The following is an 18303-nucleotide window of genomic DNA, read 5'->3' as shown; positions in this document are numbered from 1 at the left end:
GCAATTTGGATCAATTTATTCAGAGGTGGGCTATGGGAAATGCACTTTGTACTGCTCAGGATGGGCAATTACTTTTGAATTTGTAATTTATTGTCTTGTTTTTATTGTTTCTGTACTGATTTTATTAAAAAGGTTTTAAAAGTCAAAAGTCTCTTTCTCTGTCTCTCCGTTTCACTATAGAGTTCTGTCTAGAAACTTCCCTATCCTCATCCCTGACTGGTTTCCCACTAAAGATTTAAAGAAATAATATACCTAATATCCATAGTCCTCACATCCCCAAGAAACATACACAATATTGGTAAATTTAACCATGTTTATATCTAATTTTGACTTTATCATACAGAATTTCTATAAATATATATTATTTAACTTATTAAATTCCTTGGTCCAATCTTATAAGCAAAATTCCATCGACTTCCTTTACTTTCTCTAGTGTGTCTTTTTGTCTCTTTTCCTCTGCCTTTTTTAGTATTTAATAAATACAGCCAAATCCTGCATTCCAGGACTTCTGCATTTGGGCCCACATGATCTAAGAAACACAGTTCGCTGTCTAACAAACACTCTTAAAGACGCTTTTTTCATGTCTAATCTAACAGCATATTCTAATCTAACATCTCTAATCTAACAGCACAATTCAGTAAAGAACTTTTAGTCATGGACAGAGAGCCTCAATTTTGTTGTAGGTCTTACAGTACAATTGGAATAGGCTGCCAAATCGGCCTATACTGCTCCTACAGTACCCTATATTTTCACTGTAGGCATTTTGACCAAGAATGAGAGAGAACAGAAAAAAAGATGCTTTGGGGTAAAATTTTCAAGAGTACCCAAGTGACTTAGGTGCCTAACTCCCATTGATGTTTGGTGCCTAGTGGAATCTTCAACAGCACCTAGGCATCTGTCTGTATCTTTAGATGTTTAAATGACTTTTAATATCTTCCCTAAGTCCCATTTTCAAACCTGACGAAAGTACTTAGGAGTCCAAGTCTCTTTGACTTTTAATGAGTTAAACTTTTAATGAGTTTTAATGAGTACCTAGGTCACTTCTGAAAATGAGATAATGGGCTGATTTTAAGAGGCATGTAAGCACCTAAAGGTGTTTTTGAAAATTCTACTAGGCTCCTATGTGCATCTTTAAGTACCTAAATGCCTTTATAAATCTAGCCCTTAGCTCTTTTGTTAATGTTACCCTTTATCTTGTTAATAACAAAGAGTTCTTATGGAGGAGTAAATATTTCAGAGATATAGTTATGACAAACTATCAGTCATGTCTGTGAAAGGAATGGGAATATGAGATCTAAACATATTAAGCTGAATAACCATTTTGTCCCAAAAAGAAAAGGAGTACTTGTGGCACCTTAGAGACTAACCAATTTATTTGAGCATGAGCTTTCGTGAGCTACAGCTCGCTGTAGCTCACGAAAGCTCATGCTCAAATAAATTGGTTAGTCTCTAAGGTGCCACAAGTACTCCTTTTCTTTTTGCGAATACAGACTAACACGGCTGTTACTCTGAAACCTGTCATTTTGTCCCAGTTATCATTTAAAAATAAGGTTCACCTCCTGTTGGTTTGTCTTACTCTTTGGATGAAGAGGAAGAAGATGCTAGAGGCAGTTTCCATAGTGGATATGAGATACATAATAATATTGGAGCAGATTAACATATTAATGAGTATATGTTTGAGGATGAAGGGCTTGATGAAGTATTGTTCAGTGGATGTTTGGAAGTTCACCAGCTTCTCCCTGCATTTTTGTGAACATCTGATATGTTGTGTGAACAACTAAGGGCACTAATTTAGCTGAATTACACTGTTCGTAGAAAGGAGAAAAAAGAAATTTAATTTTTCCTAGGTATTTCTACTGCACTTTTCAAATTGAATTTTTCTGTGAGAGAAAACTTGGACATCATTTAATCCATATTTGCATGATTAAAATGCCCTGTGGAAAACCTAGTCTTTTTTTTATCAGACATTTCAGATCTTGGTTACTTTTTCACCCCGGTAATATAAATCTGTGTTTTATACCATCAGAATGGCAGATGAAAATACAAAATTTTTATTTAATTTGCCATGCCTGACTTTTGTAAAAGGAAGAAAAATAGTAGAGAAACATTAGCTATAATTTTTTTAAAAAGAAAACTAAAGATCAGCAGCTTTAAATTATTTCTCGTTCATTTATGACCTCTAGTGGAGGACATATACCATTACACTCCCTCACCAGTATGACCTGCTCTCTCATTTCTATGCCCTGGTCTACACTAGGACTTTAGGTCGAATTTAGCAGCGTTAAATCGATGTAAACCTGCACCCGTCCACACAATGAAGCCCTTTATTTCGACTTAAAGGGCTCTTAAAATCGATTTCCTTACTCCACCCCTGACAAGTGGATTAGCGTTTAAATCGACCTTGCCGGCTCGAATTTGGGGTACTGTGGACACAATTCGATGGTATTGGTCTCCGGGAGCTATCCCAGAGTGCTCCATTGTGACCGCTATGGACAGCACTCTCAACTCAGATGCACTGGCCAGGTAGACAGGAAAAGAACCGTGAACTTTTGAATCTCATTTCCCGTTTGGCCAGCGTGGCAAGCTGCAGGTGACCATGCAGAGCTCATCAGCAGAAGTGACCATGATGGAGTCCCAGAATCGCAAAAGAGCTCCAGCATGGACCGAATGGGAGGTACGGGATCTGATTGCTGTTTGGGGAGAGGAATCCGTGCTATCAGAACTCCGTTCCAGTTTTCGAAATGCCAAAACCTTTGTCAAAATCTCCCAGGGCATGAAGGACAGAGGCCATAACAGGGACCCGAAGCAGTGCCGCGTGAAACTGAAGGAGCTGAGGCAAGCCTACCAGAAAACCAAAGAGGCGAACGGCCGCTCCGGGTCAGAGCCCCAAACATGCCGCTTCTATGATGAGCTGCACGCCATTTTAGGGGGTTCAGCCACCACTACCCCAGCCGTGTTGTTTGACTCCTTCAATGGAGATGGAGGCAATACGGAAGCAGGTTTTGGGGACGAAGAAGATGATGATGATGATGATGAGGTTGTAGATAGCTCACAGCAAGCAAGCGGAGAAACTGGTTTTCCCGACAGCCAGGAACTGTTTCTCACCCTGGACCTGGAGCCAGTACCCCCCGAACCCACCCAAGGCTGCCTCCTGGACCCAGCAGGCGGAGAAGGGACCTCTGGTGAGTGTACCTTTTAAAATACTATACATGATTTAAAAGCAAGCATGTGAAAGGATTACTTTGCCCTGGCATTCACGGTTCTCCTAGATGTACTCCTAAAGCCTTTGCAAAAGGTTTCTGGGGAGGGCAGCCTTATTGTGTCCTTCATGGTAGGACACTTTACCACTCCAGGCCAGTAACACGTACTCGGGAATCATTGTAGAACAAAGCATTGCAGTGTATGTTTGCTGGCATTCAAACAACATCCGTTCTTTATCTCTCTGTGTTATCCTCAGGAGAGAGAGATATAATTCATGGTCACCTGGTTGAAATAGAGTGCTTTTCTTCAGGGGACACTCAGAGGAGCCCGTTCCTGCTGGGCTGTTTGCCTGTGGCTAAACAGAAATGTTCCCCGCTGTTAGCCACAGGGAGGGGGGGAAGGTTGAGGGGGTAGCCACGCGGTGGGGGGAGGCAAAATGCGACCTTGTAACGAAAGCACATGTGCTGTGCATGTAATGTTAACAGCAAGGATTACCCTGAAAGAGTGTAGCCACTGTTTTATAAAATGTGTCTTTTTAAATACCGCTGTCCCTTTTTTTTTCTCCACCAGCTGCGTGTGTTTCAATGATCACAGGATCTTCTCCTTCCCAGAGGCTAGTGAAGCTTAGAAAGAAAAAAAAATGCACTTGCGATTAAATGTTCTCCGAGCTCATGCTGTCCTCCCACACTGACGGAGCACAGATGAATGCGTGGAGGCAAATAATGTCAGAGTGCAGGAAAGCACAAAATGACCGGGAGGAGAGGTGGCGGGCTGAAGAGAGTAAGTGGCGGGCTGAAGACAGGCTGAAGCTCAAATGTGGCGGCAGCGTGATGAGAGGAGGCAGGATTCAATGCTGAGGCTGCTGGAGGACCAAACCAGTATGCTCCAGTGTATGGTTGAGCTGCAGCAAAGGCAGCTGGAGCACAGACTGCCACTGCAGCCCCTCTGTAACCAACCGCCCTCCTCCCCAAGTTCCATAGCCTCACACCCAGACGCCCAAGAACGCGGTGGGGGGGCCTCCAGCCAACCAGCCACTCCATCACAGAGGATTGCCCAAAAAAAGAAGGCTGTCATTCAATAAATTTTAAAGTTGTAAACTTTTAAAGTGCTGTGCTTAAAGTGCTGTGTGGCATTTTCCTTCCCTCCTCCACCACCCCTCCTGGGCTACCTTGGTAGTCATCCCCCTATTTGTGTGATGAATGAATAAAGAATGCATGAATGTGAAGCAACAATGACTTTATTGCCTCTGCAAGCGGTGATTGAAGGGAGGAGGGGCAGGTGGTTAGCTTACAGGGAAGTAGAGTGAACCAAGGGGTGGGGGGTTTCATCAAGGAGAAACAAACAGAACTTTCACACCGTAGCCTGGCCAGTCATGAAACTGGTTTTCAAAGCTTCTCTGATGCGTACCGCGCCCTCCTGTGTTCTTCTAACCGCCCTGGTGTCTGGCTGCGCGTAACCAGCAGCCAAGCGATTTGCCTCAACCTCCCACCCCGCCGTAAATGTCTCCCCCTTACTCTCACAGATATTGTGGAGCACACAGCAAGCAGTAATAACAGTGGGAATATTGGTATCGCTGAGGTCTAAGCAAGTCAGTAAACTGCGCCAGCGCGCCTTTAAACATCCAAATGCACATTCTACCACCATTCTGCGCTTGCTCAGCCTGTAGTTGAACAGCTCCTGACTACTGTCCAGACTGCCTGTGTACAGCTTCATGAGTCATGGCATTAAGGGGTAGGCTGGGTCCCCAAGGATACATATAGGCATTTCAACATCCCCAACAGTTATTTTCTGGTCTGGGAATAAAGTCCCTTCCTGCAGCTTTTGAAACAGACCAGAGTTCCTGAAGATGCGAGCGTCATGCACCTTTCCCAGCCATCCCTCGTTGATGTTGGTGAAACATCCCTTGTGATCCACCAGAGCTTGCAGCACTATCGAAAAGTACCCCTTGCGGTTTATGTACTTGGCGGCTTGGTGCTCCGGTGCCAAGATAGGGATATGGGTTCCGTCTATGGCCCCACCACAGTTAGGGAATCCCATTGCAGCAAAGCCATCCACTATGACCTGCACATTTCCCAGGGTCACTACCCTTGATATCAGCAGATCTTTGATTGTGTGGGCTACTTGCATCACAGCAGCCCCCACAGTAGATTTGCCCACTCCAAATTGATTCCCAACTGACCGGTAGCTGTCTGGCGTTGCAAGCTTCCACAGGGCTATCGCCACTCGCTTCTCAACTGTGAGGGCTGCTCTCATCTTGGTATTCATGCGCCTCAGGGCAGGGGAAAGCAAGTCACAAAGTTCCATGAAAGTGCCCTTACGCATGCGAAAGTTTCGCAGCCACTGGGAATCGTCCCAGACCTGCAACACTATGCGGTCCCACCAGTCTGTGCTTGTTTCCCGAGCCCAGAATCGGCGTTCCACAGCATGAACCTGCCCCATTAGCACCATGATGCATGCATTGGCAGGGCCCATGCTTTCAGAGAAATCTGTGTCCATGTCCTGATCGCTCACGTGACCGCGCTGACGTCACCTCCTCGCCCGGTATCGCTTTGCCAGGTTCTGGTGCTGCATATACTGCTGGATAATGCGTGTGGTGTTTAATGTGCTCCTAATTGCCAAAGTGAGCTGAGCGGCCTCCCTGCTTGCCTTGGTATGGCGTCCGCACAGAAAAAAGGCGTGGAACGATTGTCTGACGTTGCTCTGACGGAGGGAAGGGCGACTGACAACACGGCTTACAGGGTTGGCTTCAGGGAGCTAAAATCAACAAAGGGGGTGTCTTTACATCAAGGAGTATTTCAGGCAGGACTTCATGGAGGGTTCCAATAAGAAATGGTGCACCTAAGTTATTGTTCTTATTGGAACAAGGAGGTTAGCCTGGCCTCTGATTGATACATGGCTAGATTTACCTCGCTGCACCTTCTCTGTGAGTGACTGCAGTGTGACCTAGAGGAATGAGTCCCCTAGACAGGGGAGGGGGGGAAGCAAATGAGTACAAAACAAATCTGGTCTATTTCTTGTTTTGATCCACTCCATCTATCTTTTACATCTTTGGCTGGCAGCAGACGGTGCAGAAGGACTGCATGCCATCCACATCTCATGGCTGCTCGGCAGAAGATGGTACAGTACGACTGCTAGCCATCCTCATCTCTTGCCTGCCTGGCAGAAGATGGTACAGTACGACTGCTAGCCATCCTCATCTCTTGCCTGCCTGGCAGAAGATGGTACAGTACGACTGCTAGCCATCCTCATCTCTTGCCTGCCTGGCAGAAGATGGTACAGTACGACTGCTAGCCATCCTCATCTCTTGCCTGCCTGGCAGAAGATGGTACAGTACGACTGCTAGCCATCCTCATCTCTTGCCTGCCTGGCAGAAGATGGTACAATACGACTGCTAGCAATCCGTATCGCCTGCCTGCTCACCATAAGACGGTTCAATAGGACTGACTGCAGGACTAAAGAGAATGACCTGGTCAAGTCACTCCAAAGTTAGTCCCTGCGCCCATGTCTGCCCAGGTGCTCCCAGCCGACGTGGCCAGGAGCACCTCGGACATGACGAGGACGACTACCAGTCATACTGCACCGTCTGCTGCCAGAAGGCAATGGGTTGCTGCTACTGTGTAGCAAAGCCGTACCGCGTCTGCCAGCACCCAGGAGACATAGGGTGACGGTTACCTGAGCGGGCTCCATGCTTGCCGTGGTATGGCGTCTGCACAGGTAACTCAGGAAAAAAGGCGCGAAACGATTGTCTGCCCTTGCTTTCACGGAGGGAGGGAACGGGGGCCTGACGATACGTACCCAGAACCACCCGCGACAATGTTTTAGCCCCATCAGAGTGCTCCATTGTGACTGCTCTGGACAGCACTCTCAGCTGCCCGATTGTCTGCCTTTGCTCTGACGCAGGGAGGGGCAACTGAGGACAAGGCTTACAGGGTTGGCTTCAGGGAGCTAAAATCAACAAAGGGGGTGTCTTTACATCAAGGAGTATTTCAGGCAGGACTTCACGGAGGGTTCCAATAAGAAATGGTGCACCTAAGTTATCGTTCTTATTGGAACAAGAAGGTTAGCCTGGCCTCTGATTGATACATGGCTAGATTTACCTCGCTGCACCTTCTCTGTGAGTGACTGCAGTGTGACCTAGAGGAATGAGTCCCCTAGACAGGGGAGGGGGGGAAGCAAATGAGTACAAAACAAATCTGGTCTATTTCTTGTTTTGATCCACTCCATCTATCTTTTACATCTTTGGCTGGCAGCAGACGGTGCAGAAGGACTGCATGCCATCCACATCTCATGGCTGCTCGGCAGAAGATGGTACAGTACGACTGCTAGCCATCCTCATCTCTTGCCTGCCTGTAGAAGATGGTACAATACGACTGCTAGCAATCCTCATCTCTTGCCTGCCTGGCAGAAGATGGTACAGTACGACTGCTAGCAATCCTCATCTCTTGCCTGCTCACCATAAGACGGTTCAATAGGACTGACTGCAGGACTAAAGAGAATGACCTGGTCAAGTCACTCTAAATTAAGTCCCTGCACCCATGTCTGTCCAGGCGCTCCCAGCAGACGTGGCCAGGAGCACCTCGGACATGACGATGACAGCTACCAGTCGTACTGTACCGTCTGCTGCCAGAAGGCAATGGGTTGCTGCTACTGTGTAGCAATGCCGTACCACATCTGCCAGCACCCAGGAGACATAGGGTGACGGCTACCTCAGTGGGCTCCATGCTTGCCGTGGTATGGCGTCTGCACAGGTAACTCAGGAAAAAAGGCGCGAAACAATTGTCTGCCCTTGCTTTCACAGAGGGAGGGAGGGAATGGGGGCCTGACGATATGTACCCAGGACCACCCGCGACAATGTTTTAGCCCCATCACGCATTGGGATCTCAACCCAGAATTCCAATGGGCAGCGGAGACTGCGGGAACTGTGGGATAGCTATCCACAGTGCAACGCTCCGGAAGTCGACTCTAGCCTCGGTACTGTGGAAGCGCTCCGCCGAGTTAATGCACTTAATGCACTTAGAGCATTTTCTGTGGGGACACACACACTCGAATATATAAAACCGATTTCTAAAAAACCGACTTCTATAAATTCGACCTTATTCCGTAGTGTAGACATACCCTATATATTTGGCACCTGGGTATTACTGTGTCCCATTGCTTATCATTGTTCCCAGTTTCTGTGATGCCTACTATATCAATATTTTCATTTAATACTAGGCAGTCAGGTTCACACATCTTAGTATTTAGACATCTAATATTGGTATACAAGTACTTATAACATTTGTGAATATTTAGTTATCTGCCTTCATCTGATGTCAGTGAATGGGACTCTTTCCTTTGACTATTTCTCTTCAGTTCCTACCTTTATCAGTTTCTAGCCTTTCCTCTTTACTAGGATATAGAGTATCCCCTCTAACAAATCCTCCCCTAAAGGATGTCTCTGTCCAAACTTTGTCCTCCTTCACAACTGTCAGCTTTTCCCTAGCTCTTTTCATTCAAAAACTCCTCTATAACCTTTTTAATTTTACATGTCAGCAATCTGGTTCCTTTTGGTTTAGGTGGAGCCCATCCTTCCTCTCCTCCTGTACCAAATAGTTCCTAATAAACTTAAATCCCCTCCCAACACCGATTGTTGACCTGCATGTGGAACTGGAAGCATTTCAGAGAATGGTACCATAGAGGTCCTAGACTTTGTATGTGTAGGTAGCAGGGCTGCTACTAATAGGTCAAGCTCTTGTACCAGGTAAGAAGTGGCTACAGAGCTTCTTTCCTAGAGAAATACAGCAGAGAGGTTTCTTCCATAAGAGCCTTTAATGCACTGCAGGCTATAGTTATTACCAACTCAGGTATTTTATACATGGGGTCATCTAGTGGCTGAACAGTATAATACAGTATGGTATTCCATTACAGGGCAGTTTCCCTATAAAAAACTGTATACAGATTAAGGGAATTAGGGATATTGTTAAAACAAAAGCCTTACTTAATACTGTATATTTCATAGGCTTTAATTGTTTGTTTCTTTATTGAAAGGTAAATGGTAACTTGCTTAGGCCCATGGCAGGCAGAAGTCTCCATACTTGTAACCACAAACAATGTTTAACTTTTGAATGTTGCATAGTGACAGGATCATGTTCACAACTTTTACTCTTTGGGCTCATTTCTTCTATTGAAATGAACACAACACCTCTCCAATTGTGCATGTGATTAAAACAGGTTGTGCTTTTAGTCAACATCAAGATTTACAAGCCTCCATTTTCCTTTAACAAGTGTTTTCTGCATGTATTTTAAAAACAACTCTTTTGAATTTCTAGCTTTTGCCCCCCAGGCTTCTAGCTATAGTAGTTTATCATTTCTAGGGGTGGTCCTACTTACTGAGGACTCCTGGGTCATATACTAAATCCCATTGTTTTCCCTGTCTAAGCAAGGTGATGGGCCTTCCTGTGGATGGGTGGGGATGAATCATGGGTTGGAAGAAGTTAGACTAGCTCCCTTATGTTTTATATCATTATTTCCAGGACATTGTCACTTCCTGTGAAATCATAACTAGAGCTGGAAGAAATTTTTCAAGCTAATATTTTACTTGCCAAAAAAAAGCAGTTTTGGGTCAGCAAAAACTATTTGTGTCAAGTTCATAGAATAGTTTTGACCAAAAAGTTTTGAAACGTTTTATTACCAATTTCTTAACTCTCTGTCATGGGGCAGCTGCTCTATGGGGAGCTAGGGCTCAGCCTGCCTGTGACTGCCTTATCAAGGTCCCACTGAGGGTAATTGACTGTCCCAGGTTCCTAACTAGTAAACAAGCACCTGGACTTATAAAGGTTACCCAAGTTCAGTTAGAGGGGAACTCCAAAGGGAGACAGGAAGCTCCTGTGGAGAAGCACTCCCAGGAGAAGTCTGAGGCCAGAGGGCTGAGCAAGGGTGAGCTTGCTGTGGAATCTACTCCAATGGGGGACCTGTAAGAGGTACTCCTAGAGAGAAGAGCCTCCTAGATGGAGGTCTGCAGGCATCCAAGAGGCCCTGGTCTCAGACAGGGGTCTCTCAGACACTGGCCAGATGCCTGGCAAGGATCACCCACCACCCACCCCTGGAGAAGAATCACCTCCCTGGGCCCCTGAGTCCAAAGAAGGATCTGACTCTGGTAGGGGCATGAGGCCCAACACCAGGGACAGCGATTGGAACTGAGAGAATGCCTGGGGAAAATCCTGGATAGAGGGGAACACTGGACTCAGGTGGAGACAGATGGACTAAGAATGACCTAGTCATCCAGCTGAAATATTGGGGTGAAAGTTCTATTTATGGTCTGCATTGGTTCTTCTGTTACTAAATGAGACCCTTCACAGGGGGTGTTCTATAGCATCTAATGGTCTATGGGGACATGTTGAAATGCTGGGTGAGGAGAAAAAGTCAAGTAAGGACTCACCTTCAATACCATGCTCTCCCAATCTCTTTTTTGATGTTTAGTAGGGACAACTTATTACTTCCCATATGTCATCTGCTCCTTTCAGTGTCAACCTCTTCCTGCTGTGTGGTGCCACTACCCCTTGTATCTCCACTGCTCATCCTCAAGAGTTGGTTGCTCCTCTCGGCACATCTGTCACTCTCTCCACCTATACTCCCCTGCATCAGCTGCTCACTTGCTCCCTCTGCAACTCAACATCTTTAAACAGAAAGCTGCTCTCACATGGTACTGACTTTGGGACACTCCCAAATGTAGTTGGAAGATTTGAACTACCAATCAAGGGGAAAAGGGGTCTGCATTCCTATTGCCAAGCCCGTGAACAGAGCTCTCTTGGGAGTTTTTAATTATCCCCTAATTTCACGCAGTCCCAGGGCCACCCTTGCATGTTTTTAAAGCCCAGTGACATTTCCGGGAACATAACTGCCAGAGGAATAAGAGACAATGTGGGTGAGATAATATCTTCTGTCCAATAAAAGTTATAACCTTATTACCAACAGGTTGCTCCAATAAAAGATCTTGCCTCACCCACCTCGTCTCCCTAATATCCTGGGACCGACATGGCTATATTTACACTGCGTACAACAATGGAAATAAGAGTCAAGAGACATAAAGAAAGGTTTGAGATATCCCAGAATATGTATCCTGCTTTAAATTCACACCCTATCTTATTTCAAAGTAACTTTCATGTGTGGACAAGTTCTAAACTTCAGAATCTGACATCCTGTCATGGTAAATGGCTGCAGTCAACCATCTTGCATTAGTAATGGGGACCCAACTCTTATACACATTGAGAGCCCACTGGCTAATGAAATAATGATGCTCCACTGTATTTGAATGCCACCTGGCACAAAGCTGGCATCTTTCTGCTGGTCTACTGTATTTTAGAGCTACAACTTATTCTATCATTATAGCTGTAAAACATCTGGAGTTAAAATTCCGCATGTGTCTGAGTTTCTAATTTTACAGACAGATTCTTGTGTCCAGACACCCTTTCATTAGCTATGGAGTTAATCTTTATTCCCTTCTAATCATAGAATCATAGAATATCAGGGTTGGAAGGGACCTCAGGAGATCATCTAGTCCAACCCCCCTGCTCAAAGCAGGACCAAGCCCCAGTTTTTGCCCCAGATCCCTAAATGGCCCCCTCAAGGATTGAACTCACAACCCTGGGTTTAGCAGGCCAATGCTCAAACCACTGAGCTATCCCTCCCCCCAATCACAGTTGGTTCACCTCCTGTTTCAACAAAGAAGGCAGATGGTTGTGCTGAGTCTTTCTTTCAAGCACCCTTCACCTAATGTGATGATCTTTGGTGTTTATATGAAGCCAGAGTGGGATGCTCTTCTTTACCAGCTCAAATCTTTTACCTGGACTTCCCCATTCTCAGGAGTGACTCTCAACAGTTAACCCCATGGTGAGGTTACAGGGCAGCAATGTCATCATAAGACAATGTCATAGGGTTGCCAACTTTCTAATTGCACACAACCAAACACCCTTGTCCTGCCCCTTCTTCGAGGTCCCACCCTGCTCACTCCATCCCCCCCTCCCTCTGTCACTCCTGCTCCCCCACCCTCACTCACTTGCTCATTTGCATTAGACTGGGGAGGGTCCTTTTCGACTGCATGTTCCAGTTGAAAACCGGACACAGCGACAAAGAAGGGGAGAGAAGGGGGGGGGGAGGGAGTGAGGTGGGAAGGAGAAAGAGTCTTAAGTTGAAGGCTGGGCAGAAAGAGGTGTTCTGAGCCTGGGGTGTTTTAAAACTAAGGAGGAAAGAGGCTTTTGAGTTTGATAAGGCTGAATGTGAGGGTTGACTGAGGGAGGCAAGGGTCTGGTAGGAAATGGATGCTGAGGATGTAGGATTGGAGGGAGAAGAGGCAACTTGTGGGGGGGTGGGAAGACCTGAGCTGGGACTGGAATCATTTGGGATGACTGTAGGTGGATGAAGATTAGTGTGGATGAATTTGTGATGTATTGGGAGAATTGGCATGATAATAGCTAGAATGGAGGGGGAAGAGATTGGGAGAAGGAGAGAAAAGTGAAAGGATCACAGGGATAAATGCTGGTTTCTTCCCTTTATAGTAAAGTATCCCAGCTTTCCATTCTGAAAGGGGGAGTGTGGTAAGAATGTGTGACCTTGGCAGGCCTCCTGCCAGCTTTTGCCAAGGCTACAGGGCAGGTATTAGCTAAGTACTGTCAAGCTCATAGCTGGAGACCAGACCAGTTCACTCATTAAAACAATAGGATTTAGCTCAAAATAGGTATTTGTCTTATAGGAATGTATTTAGTGTTTAAACTCTACAGAATGTTACTGCATTCATTTGCAATGTCTGTATTCCATGCTATAAGCAAATATGTAAGTTTTGCTTTATAACTTTGAAAATATTTGCTGTGAACTCAGATGGGAAGATCGTTTTATTTCCTTCATTCAGCCTCCAAGTCCATAGGAAGAGCTTCCTTGCACATAGTATTTCCAAGTTGCAGTAGGGCCATTAACCAATCCTTGGTTTTGAGATGTTCCTTAATAGCCCATCTTATTTTGATAGTTCTTCCAGACAGGCAGGCAGTGGGTAGGGGGGGAAGTCACAGGAAAGTTTTCCATCTCTTTGCTGTTTGAACTCTCACAGGGCCAGAGACACTAAACTGAAGCCAGATATTCCCTGGGGTTACCCTGGGTTGGCCTGAAAGACATTTTGAATTGTCAGATCACTCCAGTTCTGTCACCCTTAGGATTTAGATTGCAACTCATTTATGGGTATGTTTGCTTGTTTTAAGCTGTAAATAATGCTTTTATTTATTTTTCCTATTTAATAAACCTTAGTTTATTACAGGATTGGCTACACGCATTAGATTTTACACCAAAGGCAGTTACCAATTGATCTGGGATAAGTGACTGGTCTCTTGGGACTGGAAACAAACTGAATATTTTATGATTTTTGGTGTAAGTGACTAAGTCCAGCTTGCCTGGGTGGCAAGATAGACTGGAGAGTCTAAGGGGACTGTCTGTAGCTCCATGGTAAGACTGTTAGTGATCCAGGAGTCCACATTTGTTACTGACTTGGTGAAGTCTAATTGTAGACTTGTCTGCCCTGTTTTTGACAGTCTGCCCTGAGGTAGGTACTGACAGTTGTGAGCCACTCCAGACAGTATGACAGTGAACACACAGCATTTTTCTTCCTACTTTGCCAGCTTCCTTGGTCCCTCACCAAAACCCTTCTTCTCCCATGTTCCTTATTTTACACTGAAAAGCTAGCCAATCCCCAAAAGGTGGGGAGGGGGACAGATGACACTCATTGATTCTTCCTCTACGAAGAGGAAACTGAATTAATGTCTCCCATATCCTAGGCTTTTCCCCTAACTAGTAAATGGCCTCTCAGATTTTACTCTCCCCAAGGACAGAGAACTCTAAGATGAATTGATTCAGAATAACTCTGTTCAAGCGAATAAAGTTTCTCTATTTCTGATATACACTGATCAGCATCTGGCCAGCTTGATTTTTCATGTCATGATGGCAGAATTCCAATTAATTTATCTATAATGTAAAAAGAAATTAAGTTTGTTAGGCCTTTAAATTAACATACTTCCAGAGAAAAATGCATAAGTACTAATGGTAAGCTACAAGCCCCAGTCTTTCTAGTGTAGACAGCCCCTGTTGTGTTTTGATAACTTCAACTTGAAGAAAGTTTATCTTGGTGTTACACTGAGAAATGGTTGTCTGATATTTTGTAAAATCTCCCCCCTCAGTTTAACAAATATGGAAAAATATTTAAGAGAAGACTCAGAAAACTAATTAAACAAGGTTCTCATTACTTTAGAAAGCATCCATAGAGGAAATGCAGCAAAGGATTTGCAAAGCTGCAAAAGGCATTGCTCTCTAAATTGGCAGACCCAAGAGATCTTCAAGAAAATCAGTTCCTAATTTTGTGAATCCTGAGGCCTACCTGTTTACGTTGCTCTGTGGGCCCCCATGCAAACTGGCATCATCACTCTAGCATATGTTGGTATTGGATACCCATCAGGTGCTCTGGAGGGATCTCTGGGAGTTAATGTTTTCAGCAACATTACCTTCACAATGGATTTCTAGTCAGAAACTGGCAATGTCCTGAAGGGAGCCTGATGCAGAGAATGACTATTCCTTGGCTTCAACATTTTCCACTCACCCAGAAGTCTGTGGAGTTTGGGTAGCACAGACTAAGCTAGGATTATGACAAAGCTGACCAACAAATTTGGGGGAAATATGCAAGGGCCCACTGAAAGATAAAAGTATAGATGCATTCCTGGACCTTCATTTTGGAATGTGGCTCTGTGGACGGCCAGAGGTTTGGCTGAGAGTCACAACTTGGGCTGAAAATTTGCAGGATGTCCTTTCCCTGTGAGCTGTAGTTTTTCCAAGCATGTGTACAAAGGCACCACCTAGCTAGATTCCCCCTTATGGCTCCAATTTCTACATAGTTTTGAGAACTAATTGTAGAACAAACTCCAAATGCACAAACCCTCAACTTCCCCACCCAAACAGCCTCCCTTTTCTCACTAGGGGTTTTTACAGACCCTAAAATAATCTGCATGAGGGGATATAGTTGGATAACCTAAAGAATAAAAATCACTTTTGCTAACTGACCGTTTGATGTGATAAAATAGCAGTGCACATGTGCAACTGTCTTGGTTTTTTTAAGTTTAATTTTTGTCAGTTAAAGATGCTCCCAAGAGGGGCTGCTGCTGATTCTTCAATCTTAGTGAATAGGAGAAAACCCTCTTCAATTAGCTACATAAGCCTTTTTCCAAATGGTTTCCTTTTCAAAGGTGTGTATTCTCTTGCAGTTCATTGTTCATTTTAATTCATCCTGCTCAACCAATATTACAATGGTAGAATAAATAAAAAAAGTATTTCAGAAATCTTGTAATGTGAAAAATGGCAAACCCACTCTCTAAAGACAGAGACATACCAAAACTCACTTTTCAAAAGGAAGCTAGATTATGACAGATGGATTCCAGCACTTTCTGGTCTTTGGAAAACCTGATGTTGTCTTGAGAAAGATGACTCAATCCTCGTAGCTCTAATCCTGTGTTACACTCGTGACCATCAAGGGAGAGGGATAGATAGTATAAAAAACCTAGCTCTAATATCTTGCTTCCCAGCATTATAATCCACTTGGAAAACTTATTTGCATATAATTTATAACTATTTAAAATTTCTAATGAGCAGAGCCAGTATTTTTTATTCTAAAAGTTAAAAGTGAGCCCCCTATAGTTTTCCTGGTTAAATAGTATTTTTAAAACTCATCCCATATCTCTGTGGTATATCCATTTATAGCATGAGATCATTACAGCTGTAAACTGTCAACGTCTTCACAGAAGGATGGTGTGATCAGGTCCTAGTGGGGGCCAGCTGTGGTCACTCAATTAGGGTAAACTGCAAAGAATGGGGAAGCCAAACCCCCAAAAGCTGGTGGATATTCCAATATTTAAGATTCACCAAACCAGCATAAAACGGCTTCTTTATTACCTTAGTGGTTACTCAGAACTCCAAACAGTTTCCTTAAAGTGATCCAGCCTCAGGCCTCCATCCAGGTACCCAAGTCAAATATGATGAAAATTGTTGTTAATCTTATTTCATCATATAAAAGAAAAGGTTCTATCAATCCCAAAGGATCGGACACATTACCTCCCAGGTTAACGAATGTTTCAGATCTTACCCAAATACACACTACAGCCAACTCCTATTAACTAAACTAAAATGTATTCAAAAATGAGAGAATGGTTAAAAGATCAATATACATACAGACATGAGTTCAGTTCATTGAGGTTCAGATTCATGGCAGAGACTGAACTTTGTATTTGCTAAGAGTTCCTTTAGAATTCAGTTCATAGGTCTGGGGCTGGAGCACCCATGGGGAAAAATTGGTGAGTGCTCTGCACCCACCGGTAGCTCCCTGCCCCAGCTCACCTCCACCTCCGCTCTCCCCCCTCTGCTGAGTGTGCTGCATGCCCGCTTTTCCCCCCTAGCTCCCAGCTGTTTTGCGCGGCAAGCGCTGGGAAGGAGGGGGGAGGAGGGGGAAACAGTGAGCTAGGGGACGAGGTGGGGCCAGGGTGGAGTCGGGGTGCAAGCACCCACTGGCGCCAGGAAAAGTTAGCGCCTATGGGTCATAGTCCAAATCTCATATTCAAGGCGTACCAGCATAACTGGAGGACCTCAGTCTTGCGACTCAAACTTCCCCAATGAAGTCTAAGCAGATCTGAGATGACAGAATCAGGACCCAAGGATCTTTTATACAATTTCTTGTCCTCTTTGAGAAGTTGGAATTTCCTCAGGGAACAAAAGGTAATTTAGGATGACCTTGAAAGAGGTCCATCACTGGTACTTATGTTAATTCATATAGCTAAGGCCATTTGCTTTTTCCTCCACCATTAACAGTACATTTCAAAGAGAGATGAATACTGAGATATCCCATGTTCACAATTCATTTAAATGATATCAGAATACAGCCTAGACGGGGACTGTTGACTACATTGTTGACCCTACTCATACATATGTAAATACACAAAAATGCAAACATGATCTCCCCACATGTCTTTTGAGGGTTATTTTGCAGGATGTTTAACCCTTTCTAGCCGTGTGTCACAGATGGTCTGTAGCTAAGTTGTGAAACTAGAATTGGGCTGCACTGGTCAGGCCAGCAGAAACTCACTACTGGATACCAATGAGGCTCTTGCCCTCTTGCATTGGGGTGCTGTTAGGATCATAGAATACTACTTTATTTTTATTTTAAATATTTTGGAGATCTTCAGATATTATGAAGATGGGAGCCACATAAGTACCTCACTGGAACAGGATCTTCCAGACACTAAAACTCTACATAAACTTGCACTGAAACCGGGTTATCTGTACTTTGATTTCTGCTGGGGTTGCTGATTATCTGCTATGTGGCAATCTAAATCTCTCCCCTCATATGTTTTCTTGGTTTGTTTTCTCTGAAGCAATGCTACTTGTATGGCCAGGATAGCTTGTACCTATAATCCATCTAAAACTCTTCAGGCTCTCCCTAAAACCACATTGTTTATGCAAGTTTCCTTGCCATAAGTATTGGTAAGGGACCTGTAGATCCCCTGCCTTCACCTACCTGCTCAGTTACTACTATGCTTCCACCTTTCTTATCACTCTTCGACGGTACGTTAAGCTATTCTGGCTATACAAGTAGCACTGCCTCAGAGAAAACCAAGAAAACACTGAAATTTTTCTAAAGCCATCCTTGAAATAAATTCCTTGACCCATAGAATATTAGGGTCTGAAAAGACCTCAGGAGGGAGGTCATCTAGTCCAATCCCCTGCTCAAAACAGGGTCAACACCAACTAAATTATCCCAGCCAGGGCTTTGTCAAGCAGGGCCTTAAAAACCTCTAAGGCTAGAGATTCCACCACTGCCCTAGGTAACCCATTCCAGTGCTTCACCACCCTCCTAGTGAAATAGTGTTTCCTAATATCCAACCTAGACCTCCCCCACTGCAACTTGAGCCCATTGCTTCTTGTTCTGTCATCTGCCACCACTGAGAACAGTCTAGCGCCATCCTTTTTGGAACCTCCCTTCAGGTAGTTGAAGGCTGCTATCAAATCTCTCCTCACTCTTCTCTTCTGCAGAATAAATAACCCCAGTTC

Source organism: Eretmochelys imbricata, chromosome 4, assembly GCF_965152235.1.
Source record: "Eretmochelys imbricata isolate rEreImb1 chromosome 4, rEreImb1.hap1, whole genome shotgun sequence".
NCBI lineage: Eukaryota > Metazoa > Chordata > Testudines > Cheloniidae > Eretmochelys > Eretmochelys imbricata.
This window is presented reverse-complemented; position numbering follows the sequence as displayed.